Source organism: Mastacembelus armatus, unplaced genomic scaffold (genome assembly GCF_900324485.2).
Source record: "Mastacembelus armatus unplaced genomic scaffold, fMasArm1.2, whole genome shotgun sequence".
Taxonomy (NCBI): Eukaryota; Metazoa; Chordata; class Actinopteri; order Synbranchiformes; family Mastacembelidae; genus Mastacembelus; species Mastacembelus armatus.
Window position 1 is genome coordinate 494066 of NW_022872898.1, and position 13900 is coordinate 507965.

Genomic DNA, 13900 nt, shown 5'->3' on the forward strand with positions numbered 1-13900 from the left:
GGGGCCCCACAGTTTTTTGTACAGGAAAGTAGTACTGCTGGGTGTGAACCCAGGAGCTGCTGACAGGAGGAAATTCTGAGAAAAAAGTAAATTCTGAAGAATAAGCAAATGTTTAATACAATAGTACAAAATGACAGATATATGCAAAAATACTAGAAAAATATTTAAAATGTATTTCTTATGAATGGTAACCACATATGGAACAATTCAATAACTGATCATCATCTGGACTTTTGTGCATTGATTGTATTGTACATTGTTTAGACATCAGTGGGAAATCAAAAGGAGACTAGGCACCAATAACTGTATGTCCTTAAAGCTGGGTTTTTGGGACAGTTCTCAACCTCTGAAGGTCAGCGTGGCTTCCACTGATCATGTACTGTAAGCAATAACAAAGCTGTGACGAGGTGACTGAGTGGTTAAAGTGATGGGCTGCTAATCCACTGTGCAGTGCACACGTGGTTTTAATATCCCATCCCATCCACGTCATAGATCCTGCTTTAGAAGTATTGTTAAGACAACAAAACCTCAAGTATTATGTTTGTTTCAGTACAGAGGATGGTGTAACTGCCAAGGACATGTTTTCAAGAGATGTGCACATTTGCGTCTGTTAAAATTCATATCAGTTTGAGCTCATTTACTGTTTAAAAATATTTGACTAAAATGTATGAATGTGATATTCAAGGCATAAAGTAAAGAATGTGCTCCCTTAAAATGTTTAAAAGTTAAGGGTTCTTTAAGACAATGACACCAACCTGTTAGATCTCAACAGTCTCAGTCTTCCCTGTGTCTTACTGCAATCCTATATGTTCCTGTTTTTTATTGTTTGTCCTCATTAGTTATAGTTTCAGACTATAACTGTTATAGATAACAGACTCTGAGCATTTGAGCAAGGAGGATGACACTCATTTTGCTGTGGTGCTGGTCTGTTTCCAGGCTGTATAAAATAACAACTGGTACAAAAGCTTGACTTCCAACTGCCTAGTTTGATTATGGATGCATATTTTTGACAAACTACAAACTACTTCTGGTAACACACAAATGCTGAGATGACATTTGTCACAACATGCTGATTTTCCAAAGTCCACTGGTGCATTTGTGTGTTACCAGAAATATCACAGACACTATGTTGTCAAAAACCAGCATCCATAATCAAACTAGGCAGTTGGAAGTCAAGCTTTTGTTCCAGATGTTATGTTATTTTATTCAGCCTGGAAACAGACCAGCACCACAGCAAAATAAGCTGTTGATTTGCTGTTAAAGGAATCTATTGTATGCCATAAAATGTATTGGAAAACAAAAAAAAACAAAAACAAAAGAGTTCAGTGGAGTCGAGTAGCCACAGTTTCTGATGACAGCATGTGTCAGTCACAGGGTCCTATGGTGTAATGGTTAGCACTCTGGACTCTGAATCCAGTGATCTGAGTTCAACTCTCAGTGGGACCTTTTCAAGAAAAGCAGCAATAAAACATTGCTTTTCTGACACATGAGATATCAGGCAATGACCTATCAACACAATGAGTAGTGAATAAAGGAAGTTCAGCTGCACATTCAATATACTTTAGCTACACTGTTAGATAGAAAACAGTTCTAGCTCCCAAAGAACAGAGTCTCTGAATATAGTCAGAGAATACAGGATCACACAATACAGGTAATTATCTGTAGAACACTCTTTGCAAATGGGGATACCAGTCAAAAGCTCTACCACTGAGCTATACCCGGCAAATAAAGAACACACACTAACGACCATTACTCTTCTATTGACTCTCCACAGGAGTGTGTTCTTTCACCATTTTTTTTCTATATATGAAAGAGTATCAAGCTACTACTGGACTACAAACAGCGCTATAAGCACATTTAGGTTCTTATGTTACCATTTACGTCAGAAATTGTGGCATATTTCCCTACTATATATTATGTGAAAACCAGTATGCAAGGCAAGCACTATGTCCCAATTAATACTATGCAAAAAACAAAAAGTACCAGATGACTTACTACTTCTACTAATTCTAAAGTCCATGACAAAGCATTGCTCACCATGACTGAGTTATCTAAGTGTTGCTTTCAGGTTGGAGTTTCTTCTAGAGATGTAAGTTCAAACCCCACTCTTTACATGGCACCTTTGTTCTAGAGCAGTGTCTGTGTTGTAGTACTGTGATATGCATCTATACCAATGTGCATCTGACTGAAAGCAAAAGAGGTAGTCCATTCAGATTGGATATTTTAAAAATATTTCTCATTATCCACAGCGGAACATAACATGTTTGCTTTAATGTTGCGTTGTAATATTGTAATGTAATGTTATGTTGAGGTTTATCTGCACTGGTTCTATTCCTGTCAGCAGTGATATGTTACTTAGAAACTCACTACATTAATGTGTTTTATTGCCTTAGTGGACTTTGAGGACTGAGAAAACTGTTGCTGTGTGTGTTCCAGTTAGGTTAGGTTACTGCTGACATCATGTCTCATCTGAAGGAGAAGAAATGAACAAACACAGTGTGTTGTCAGTCTTGTGTTGATGTCAGTTCTGCCTTAAGATAGTGTTTCCATAGTAACAGAGGTTAGGTTATGGTTCAGTGTAGCAGAGAGAACTGGGGCCTGTTTCAGAAAGTGGGTTTAGTGAAAACCCAGAGTTTGTTAAACCTGAGATGAGGGATACTCAGGTTTTTGGTTCCACAAAGCGTGTTCAGATTGACTCTGAGTCAGTAACTGATGGTACCTTACTCTGCGAACCAAACCCGCTTGCTGGCAGGTTTTATAAACCCTGAGTTGTTTCTGAGCCAATTGACATTCAGACTGAAGAAGAGCATAAGGGAATTGTTGGGTTTTTAGTTTTAGTTTTTGTAAAGTGCCTTGAGGTGATTTGTATTGTGATTTGGCGCTATACAAATAAAATTGAATTGAATTGAATTCAGATGATGAATCAGTTATTGAATGTTTCCATAATGTGTTAACATTCATGAGAAATGCGACATTTTAAATATTTTTCTAGTATTTTTGCATATATCTGTCATTTTGTACTATTGTACTAAATATTTTCTTATTTCTTCTCAGAATTTCCTCCTGTCAGAAGCTCCTGGGCAAAAAACATAAAAACACCGTAGCATCTCTCTCTCAAGAAGATTTCTAAAATAACATGGAAACGAAGCAACATTAGTTAAAATAAAACAACCAGAATCATCTTTATTGGCCAAGTTTGTGCAGACAAACAAGGAATCTGACTCCAGTTCACTAAGCTCTGTCTATGTACAAGAATTAAATAAAGTAAATTTTTTAAGAAAGGAAGAGAGTAGGTTTGAAATAAACAAAGGAAAGAAAATACTAAATTAAAAATGCTAGAAAAATCATATTTAATATATACAATGTGTGAATTCTTGCAGTATGAATGCAACGATTTAACTCACACATCTTTCTGAGTTCACAAAACACACATGGACAGTCTGGGCAAACTGTAAACTGAATTATGGATCTGTGTGTGAATTAGCTCAAGTGGTAGAGCGCTTGCTTTGCACGGAAGAGGTAGTGGGATTGATGCCCATGTTCTCCCTGCAGTCTTTAAAGCCCAATCTTAAGACTTCTTTATTATCAGATATCTGGTTTCATATTTGTACAACATGTATGAACTCAGTCCAGACAAAGACAGCAGGATGTGTTATAGACAGAGTGAGTGTCAACTGCCAAAGTACTGTCATCCTTTCACTCCGGCTTTCCTGACTGACATGTTTCCCATTTTTACTGTCTTTGACAACTGACAATTTTGGAGAAGCTGTAGAGGGGGGATGATGACTGAATTTCAGATGAGGGATCCGATTCGTTGAGAATAAACAGTCATTAAAAGAAGCACACATTGGCCTCATGTCTCAAGTTGTGATTGTTTTCTATCCAGATTAGGATACTCTTAGGATTAGAATACTTTAAAAACTTGTGTTTATAAAAACAACCAATGTCACCAGATACCAAATCAAAAACAAATTCCTTTAAGCTGGAGTTAAAGCCACAACCTAAGAATGACTGCTACTTCAATCTAGAGTCCTCTGCTCTACCAACTCAGCTACTGAAGGAAGCACACAGTGGTTTGGTGTTGAACTTTTCCACAGATGCATAAATTGACACTGAAACACACATTTCAGTGCGCGTGGAGGCGGCACTGAAGACGGCGACCGGCGAGGAGGTGGCACCGGAGGACCCGGCTGCGGTGCTGGCCGCGGAGACTGCGGCTGGGGAAGCTGTGGCAGCAGCTGAGACGGCTGGGGAGGCTGTGGCAGCAGCTGAGACGGCTGGGGACTCCCAGGTAACGGTGGCTGTCGCGGCGGCGGCGGCTCTGGAAAGCCTGGTGGCTGCCGCGGCGGCTCTGGAAACTGATCAGGCGACGGCTGTTGCTTCTGCGTCCCTGGGAGCTCATCAGGCGACGGCTGCGGCTGCTGCAGCGCTGGATGCTGATCAGGTGACGGCTGCTGCTGCGGCTCGGGAACCTCTGGTGACGGCTGCTGCTGCGGCGGCGGCTCGGGAACCTCTGGTGACGGCGGCGGCACGGGAACCTCTGGTGACGGCTGCTGCTGCGGAGGCGGCTGCTCGGGAGTCGGCTGCTCGGGAGACGGCTGCTTGGGAGACGGCTGCTCGGGAGACGGCTGCTCGGCGCACTGAGGCTCGAGGATCCGGGGTGGAACTTCCGTGGGGACGCTGTCGTCGGCACACGGAGGTTCGGGCTGCTGAGACGGAACCTCAGCGGGGACATCGTCGTCGGCGCACTGAGGCTCTGGTCTCTGCCTCTTAGGGTGGCGGCGACGCCGGCGTAGAGGCATCCGGGATACCGGTCCAGGTGGTTGGGCAGCAGCGAGGAGGGACTCGGGCTGGGCAGCAGCGAGGGGAGCCAAATCCCAGGGAGCCAAATCCCAGGGAGCCAGGGGTTTTGCCTTTAGCTCCCGCCAGATGGCACGCGGCTCCGCCGGCGTTAGTGACTGCAGAGCCGGCGTCGAAGGCAGGACGGTCGGCGGTGAGACGAGGCGGACCCCGGAGGAAAGCCGGAGTGGTGCCTCAACCGGATCGTAACCCTCAGGTTCCCGAGGTTCCGGCTTCTGCTTCCCAAGTTGGATGGGACACCGGTACCGGGGCTGCGGGTCCGGAGACTCCGACGGTTGGAACGTCGGGGACCGGGAGCCAGGCAGCTGACACACCGGGAATTTAGCCTCGCCCATAGGGGATGGTGAAGGAGGGACCTGGAACAGGGCCAAGGCGTTGAGCAGTTCCCAAACCTGCTCGACGGAATACTCCAGGTCGCAGCACTCCTCCGACACCGAGAGAATGGTTTCCAGCCGGGAAAGAGCATCTGGTCGGCTCTGCTCTTTGTCACAAAACTGGGCGGGTTGGTAAACGCCTGGATCAGGGCTGAGCAGTGCTAATCAATCTCCCAGAAGCATGACGCTTCCCCAACGGTGTCCGAAAGCGTGTCAGGCGTCTATGGTCCTCCTTGTCAATGTCCGCTGGGTCCAATATGGGCAGAAGCATTCTGTTACATGTTGGGGTGCTGGTAGGAGGAAGGAGAGACAGGACCCAAATGCAGGACAGAAAGTTTAATGTTTTACTTGGAAATGCCAGGGATCAGGAAACAAACAGGAAACACTCAGAATGATCAGCAACCATCAACACACGGGTTAACACAAGTCACACGAGTTTAACGGGCTAACACGAGTTAATGCTTCTGCCCCGAACAGAAGAACACAAGGAAAACTTATAGTAGCTGGGACAACAGATAATTGGGAACAGGTGAAAACTATTAGTGAGAACATAAAGCTGCCGAGGACCGAGACGGGGAGGAAAAGAGGAAGTCCTTTCAGTATAAAGGTCCCCGGCAGGAAGTCCAAAAAGGGGATTCATAACAAAAACACGACAATCACTGAAATGTAAAGATGTGCTGTTGTGTATTATCTCAGGAATCTAAGCCATGGATGTGCTGAATATGTGTCCTGTGTGTGTGTGTCTTTTAAAAGCATATCTATGTAAAGTAAAGTACCCACAAGAATCCAAGAGGACATGTGTGATTAATGACCTGCACTTAAGACCATACATAGACAAAGATGGGACATGCCTGAGTAGGCCTTAGAGACTGTGGTTGTATACATTAGAGAACACCTGTTATTGCATCACTGACCAAGAATCAAATAAAGAATTCAGAGTAGAAAAATAAGGGAATCACACCAAGCCCCAGGAGGAGGAGATGGGTGGGGTGTGATCCCTCGAGCATCTTTAAAAAGGAATCATGTGTAGGTATGACATGAACATGTCCAAAAAAGGGAAATGATTAGTGGTAAATGGGCCTAGCAATAAGATGAAAGAAGGTGGTCCAAAGGGTGAGAACCAACCCTCTGACCATAGGTATAAAAGCAGGGAGCTTGAGAAAACACTGTCAGTCTACCCTGGGGTAACTCACCTTGTCTGTACTGTGTTTTGTGAATAAACACCTGTGCACTTAGATCCAGTTGCCTCTCTTCTGTTTGTGACCCTATTGAAGTGGATTGTCATTCATAATGGGGATGGGATGGACAATGATCAGTCTGCAGAGGATATGGATGCAGCCGGGGGGTTGGAGGGGGCACCAATGAAGGTGCTGTTGAGAGGGGATCCTTGGCTGATGAGGGGTCCGTTGCTGGTGAGGTATGAGTGCTTCCTTCACTCCTCTCTTCTCTCAGAGGAACCTTTGGCTGTTCAGACGGTTGTCCAGACCCAGGCTGGTGCCTCAGAGAGTGGAGGAGGTTATCCGTTAGGTGTCTCACTCCACTCCTGCTCAGCTATGCGCCCTTTCCCTTGAACAGGTTGTCACATTGCCAAAACAAGTTGAAATTATCAATGAACTGCACCCCTCTTATCTCACAGGCCTTGGACAGCCATGTGTTCAATGCAAGAAGCCAGATGAATTTTGGTGTTTTGAGATGACCTGGGGGAGGAGAGCTACTGTATGAGTGACCATGGCACAGTGTATAGTACAGTGTAGCATTTTGGTCAACGTATCACTTATTATTGATAACAGGTTTTGCCTTCTTACCACTGGGTCTGAACAGAAATGTGTCATGAAGTCCTTTTTCAGATTCCAGAGCAAGAAACTGCATTTGTAACTGATTTACTGAAGATATATCCGGCAGTTTTGGCACAATGTGTTTTCTTTTCCAGACATGTTGAAAAATAAACTATCCATGGCTTAGTCGCTCAATAGACCAGATTAGTTGTTGAAAAGAAAAGTAAAATCCTCACTAAAATTCTAAGTGCAGTTAAAAAAGGGGTAAAAAATGTTAAAAATTGAATTTCATTGGGTGAAAATAAATGGAATCAAAAGGAATAAAAGCAAAGTAAAACTGGGAGAAGCAGAAAGGCGTCTGCACTCTTCAGAAGCAAGAAACAGAAGCGTGTCCTGTTCCTTCAACAATTTTCTTTTTTCTTTTTAACCAGGTCCAGCATGGCTCATTAGCACCGCCTTTTACTAGCTAAGGCGCAATAGTGAAAATGCCTACAGAACCTGGTATTCCCAGGCAGAGTCCCGTTAAAATACTGACCGAGTTCATCTGTTTATCTTCTGAGATCAGACAGGATCAAGCTCTCACAGGATGGTATGACTGAAGGCCACAGACCTTGTGATGAATGCAGCATTTCTTGATGCTAACTGATACCACCGACTGGTTCCTACTAGCTAGAAAGCAAATGCTTTGTTTTAGTTAGTACATTCACCTGTGCTGGCCAGCCATAGTAATTGTTGGGCCAATGAATGCAGAATAACTCAATCAGCAACAAACAATATGACGTGTGCAGTACTGTCAAGATGCTAGTGAATGACTGTTATTGTTTTTGTTGTAAAATATGAGAATACACAGTGTTATCACCTGTTCTGTGCATATTTTGGAACGGAGTAAACAGCAAAAGCCAGTTGTAGAAAGCTTTGTGGCCTCGCCCCATTGCTGAAAAGCAACTGTGATTGGCCTGGCTCTTTTAAAGGAAAAGACTCCCGATGGTAGGGGTTCCAGAACCACATTCTTTTGTTAAGAAAGACGTAGGTCAGGCTGGCCAGACTAGCAAGGGTTATCATAAAGTAGGTTTATGATAACCATGTGTTTTGATCTGTGGTAAGGACAGACTAACAGAACATTCTTCATCAGAAAATCAGACCCCAGGCTTCTGTGTGACAGGCAGAGATACTGTCCACTATACTAACGAGGACCATAGGCTTCTGTTTGTTTGCCATGTTTATGGACACATGACGCTCTTCTGACATTCAGTGCTTTACACCCTTTACGTAGCTTACACATCATTTGCCTGTGCATGTATTCCACATTTGGAAAGGTACATCACTGAAAGGAGTTAAATTTGTCAAATTCCTTCTTGCGTTTTAGAGCTTTGACGTTCACATCAGTTAAATAATTTAAGAATGCCAGCTGTTTTTCCCACAGTACTCAACTAATGGCTGAACACACAAGGGTGTGCAATGTATTTAAAGTACAGGTCAGTCGAGCACTGATCCTTGAAAAGGACCTCATTTGTTCTTCCAAACAGGGCTGAATGAAACAGGCTGAGCCAGGTAGACCAATTGTCGTCCTCCCAGATAACATCCTCCAGGTCCTTCTCAAGGTATTCCCTGACCATTTGGGACATACTGTGAGGTTGTTAAAACATGCTGCAGTGTCCTTTCAGGTCCCCTGACATGAGATTATCAGGGTTAAATGCTTGCACACATACTGCAATAGTTTACACATTGTATATATAAAAATATTATGCTTTTTCTAGCATGTACTTCAGAAAAATGTTGTTTAATGTGGTTAAATTGCACTTGTTCTAAGTAAATTACTGTTTTATTAAAAGTTTAAACAATGTAAATCAATGAGATGATTTTGTTGAACTGGCTGTAAAAATATGTTTAATCATTATTATTACTGAGCAAATGAAGCTAACATCAATGCTATACATCAGCTTAACAGTGCTTTTTTTAAGGTGTAAGTTACATGCTTTCACTTTCACAGACACAGAAGTAGGAACTTTCTCTACCCACCAGTACCAGAACATCTTAAACTATAAAAAGAAGAACTTCCTAAATAAGAAGAACTTCGTAGTTCAACTTCGAGTTGACTCCATGAGGATGATCAGAACCTGACACAAAAAGTTCAGTCAATGCTCATTTACAGCTGCAGGATGAATAACATTCAGCTACACTGAGTATGTTTACATGGACAGCAGTAATCTGACTATTGACCTTATTCTGAATAAGACAATATTCTGATTAAGGTGTTTACATGAGTTGATTTTAGAATATTCCTTCCATGTTCCCATTTCACATGTTAAAGAGCATAGACTAATTATTATGACACATTGCACTTGGGTGGGTTAAAAAGCACAAATACTCACTGTACTTGGCCATATAAGTCACTTTCACTTGCTTCACCTTAATGTTGCAAGGCAGTTGGTTGGTGCTGCTCTTCATTGAACTGGTTAAGTATGATGGGCTCTTCATCCTCTTTGGTTCTTCCCTGGAACTAAACAAGCGCATTACTCACTATACATGCAGTTTGTGCGGTTAAGAAAAGAGACTTGGCGTCTAGTGTTCAGTTTATGCATCTATGGAAAAGTTCAAAACCAAACCACTGCGTGCTTCCTTTAATGTTTTGTATCAATACTAAAAACTGTATATAAAACTGTAATAGGCTCCAGCAGATCCCTGTGACCCTAATTAGGAATAAGTGGGTGTAGATCATGGCTGGATGGATGGATAAAAACTGTAAATAAGCTAAATTATAAGTAGTTGACTTGCAACTGTCTGTTGTTGCAGCTTTTTGTGTCTCATTGGTGCAGTTGGGAGCGCGTCAGTCTCATAATCTGAAGGCTGTGAGTTCAAACCTCACATGAGGCATGGGTTTCTTTCTGGTTCATCTAGAACAGTAGGGTGCAACCTATGTTCCTTCACCCTTATACTAGTGATTGCCTGTATCAGATGTGTTTAGCCAATCAGAAGCTGTACCATCCTGTCTCAGATAAGGGCGGATGACTAATTAAGTAGGTTCTGATGGCCCACTGCTGAAGGGCTTCAGCTTATTAAGCAAACCAAAATGCATCACTGCAAGTCATGTGAAAGTTCCATCTGCTTATTGGTTAAACTATTCTGGTCCAAGAATGAGAACATGAAACATGCTACTTTAGTGATTTCTGAGAAGAAAGCCAGAACTCCTAGCAAAAAAAGTTCAAAATTAGACTATTAAAAAACAGATTAGTTTGAAAAACCCAGAGGGTTAGGAAAAGTCCAAACTAGCTCAGTGTGATAAAAAGATCATAGTTCAGGGTCTTTCTGAATTCATGAAACACATGTGGACAGTCTGTGCAAATTGTAAATTGGATTATGGATCTGCATCGTTAAGCTGTGGGGGAATTAGCTCAAGTGGTAGAGTGCTTGCTTAGCATGTGAAAGGTAGTGGGATCGATGCCCACATTCTCCACAAGTCTTTAAAGCCCAATCTTAAGACTTCTGTATTATCAGACACCTGGTTTTGTATTTGTACAACATGTATGAACTCATGTGCTGGATTGTCTCAGGGGCATCTTTGCACAGCCTGCACCTGGGGTCCTGCCTGGTGTGGTAGATCCCGGCCTCTATCGATCTTGTGCTTAGGACCTGTTCTTGTGCCGCTACGATCAGTGCCTCTGTGCTGTCTTTCAGTCCAGCTTTTTCCAGCCACCGGTAGGACTTTTCGATATCAGCCACTTCTTGTATCTGTCGGTGGTACATGCCGTGCAGGGGTTTGTCCTGCCATGATGGTTCTTGCTCTTCTTCCTCTGCATCGGGCTTCTGTTGCCTGAGATATTCACTAAGTATTCCATCGCTTGGGGCCATCTTCCTGATGTACGCATGGATCTTGGTCGTTTCATCTTGGATGGTGGCTCTGACGCTCACCAGTCCCCGGCCTCCTTCCTTCCTCTTAGCGTACAGTCTCAGGATGCTGGATTTGGGGTGAAGTCCTCCATGCATTGTGAAGAGCTTCCTTGTCTTGACATCAGTGGCTTCTATGTCCTCTTTTGGCCAGCTTATTATGCCAGCGGGGTATCTGATGACCTGATGACCGGCAGAGAACCCCTGCCGGTGTGACAATAAATATTGTCAGAAAGTTTTTGAATTGTACTGAATTCATTTGATTTGACAGTCAGGTATTGATTACATGCAGATGTTGATAAAACTACTAGACTACTTAAATACATATCACACTAACTAGTTAGGGAGGAGGCCCTGGGGAAGACCCAGGACACGCTGGAGGGATATATATATATATATATATATATATATATATGTGTGTGTGTGGTATACACCATATAATATATATATGGTATACACCATATATATATATATGGTATACACCATATATATATATATATATGGTATACACAACATATATATATATATATACATATATATGTTGTGTATTATCCCAGAAATCTGAGGCCATGGGTAGACTGGGTTCTGTGTGCATGTTATCAAAGACATGTTCATGTGAATCCCAAAATACTCTACGGCAGGGGTATTCAACTAAAATTTAAAGAGGTCCAGTTAGAGAAAATTTCTTGAAGCAAAGGTCCGGAAGATCATAATGTCTAACTAGTTAGTCCATCCATCCATCTTCTACCGCTTATCCGGGGCCGGGTCGCGGGGGCAGTAGCCGAATCAGGGATACCCAGACTTCCTTCTCCCTGGACACTTCCTCCAGCTCTTCCGGGGGGACACCGAGGCGTTCCCAGGCCAGCCGGGAGACATAGTCCCTCCAGCGTGTCCTGGGTCTTCCCCAGGGCCTCCTCCCTAACTAGTTAGTGTGATATGTATTTAAGTAGCCTAGTAGTTTTATTAACATCTGCATGTAATCAATACCTGACTGTCAAATCAAATGAATTCAGTACAATTCAAAAACTTTCTGACAATATTTATTGTCATGTAACATACAACTGAACATATCTGCATGGCTGTAGATATGTATAATGTTCTCTCTTTAACTAAGTTCTCTCTCTTTCTCCGTCTCACTTTACAGTTTCTCTCCCTTTGTTTTCTACATGTATCACTCTCTTTCTTTTCTTTGTACTGTCTTTTCATGCAGTGTTGCCAACTCGTCAGTAAGGAAAGTAGCTATTGGCTGTCCTAAAAGTCGCTAGAAGTCACTGAATGGTGCCATCACGTAATTTGCATAATGTCCATGGCACATGCTGTAATTGTGATGGACGCTTTTGCCAACTTCAGAAATGGAAAATAAGAGACAATTGTGATTCTTTATAAGAATTCATTTATAAGGCTGCAGCTGATTTGCCGTCTTACTGCGGCAAATTGAGAAGTGTAAGAATGGTGCAGTACAGACACATCAGAGTCTCCAAAAGTAACACCAGAAAAAGTCGCCAGATTTGTCGCTAGTCGCTTTTTAAAAAAAATGTGTCGCTAGAGGGGTCTGAATACTCGCTAAATATAGCGACAAAGTCTCTAAATTGGCAACACTGTTTTCATGTGTAACTTGCTTCTAGCGCTGTTTACACTGTAGAGTTGTAATGTTTACCGCCTGGGAAGGCACAGACTTGATTGGCTGAGTGGTATCACGTGGGATGGCTCAACTCGCATGTAATTGGTCTGTGTGTTTTCTCTACTGTAAAGTCTAAAAAAGCTGCGCCGGTGGAAATAGAAGCGCCCCGTTAGGTTTTAAATCACAATCTTCTGTTTTGGCTGTAGGTCCGGGTCCATACATCCAGCATACAGATATGTCTAAAAAAGGGAAACTAATGATGGCAAAACCTGTGTGACAAACCTGTGTCACCTTAAAATGAAGGAAGGTGGTCCTAGGGAGTGGAAACCATCCTCTGACTAAAAGTATAAATGTAGAGAGTTTGGGAGAACATGGGCAGTATACTCAGGGGTAGCTCATTGGCTACACTGGGATTGTGAATAAACACCTGTAAACTTGGAACCAGTTGTCTCTACTGTTTGTGATCCTATTGAAGAGGATTGTCAGCTATACTTAGGAAAATAGACAGTTACAGTATAATCAGATTTGAATTTTCGTGGAAAGCTTCAAGGTCACATACCTCATATGAAACCTTTGTATCTCAGAAGGGGTTTTGAGATATGGGATATTATTATACTTTAGAGGGCTATAGATCTATTTCCCATAAGCAGAAGAAATTAATGGTCTTATACACTGCGTCACATACTCACATATACATACCTCATATGAAAATATGAAAACTTTTTACTGCAGTATTTTGGAGATATGGGACATGATTACACTTCAGAGATGCTACTCTTTACCTTATCTGACCAGTAATTTATCGGTCTGGTATTTTAAGTCCACCATTGGATTTTTTTTTTTTTTTGGAGTGTTCATAGGGAGTTTCTAGTGTGTCCATTAAAATTGTGGCATTAACCCTCTGGGGTCGACGCACGCGCCGGCGCGTTTTGACGCATCTTTTTCTGATAAGGCCGAAACAAACTTAAATTACTCCGTCAATTCTGATCGTACAGATAAAAGAAGTATATCATTCAAATCTGTAAAGGGTCTAGTTTTAGTGGTATACCATCATAATAACAACAAAACGTTGTGCTTTTTTTAAATAAAGAAAGCCGACAGGGTGCGCTCTCGGACGTTTCTGTCTCTGCCATTTCTCTTCACAGACGCGTAAATAAAACAACCAGAATCTCAGCGAATACTTGCCTCATAAAAATAAGAATTATATGGCTAGAAAGTTTGAAATGTTTTCTTTTGAGTGAAACAATTCAAGTCAAAAACAAATCATCACTTTTTATTTAATCCGTATGAACGTAAGGAGAAGTCCATTTTTTCCCATCTCACCTCATTACAGGTAATGCGACCCCGCCTTGTACACTGTCCACTGTTCACATGTAAATAATCTC

General features: G+C 42.4%; 1 non-coding gene across 1 annotated transcript; it reads left to right on the forward strand.

The window, feature by feature from the left end:
- Positions 1 to 1374: 1374 nt before the first annotated feature.
- trnaq-cug (transfer RNA glutamine (anticodon CUG)) lies at positions 1375 to 1446 on the forward strand. Its single transcript has one exon. It is a non-coding gene; the product is annotated as a tRNA-Gln (tRNA).
- Positions 1447 to 13900: the final 12454 nt, after the last annotated feature.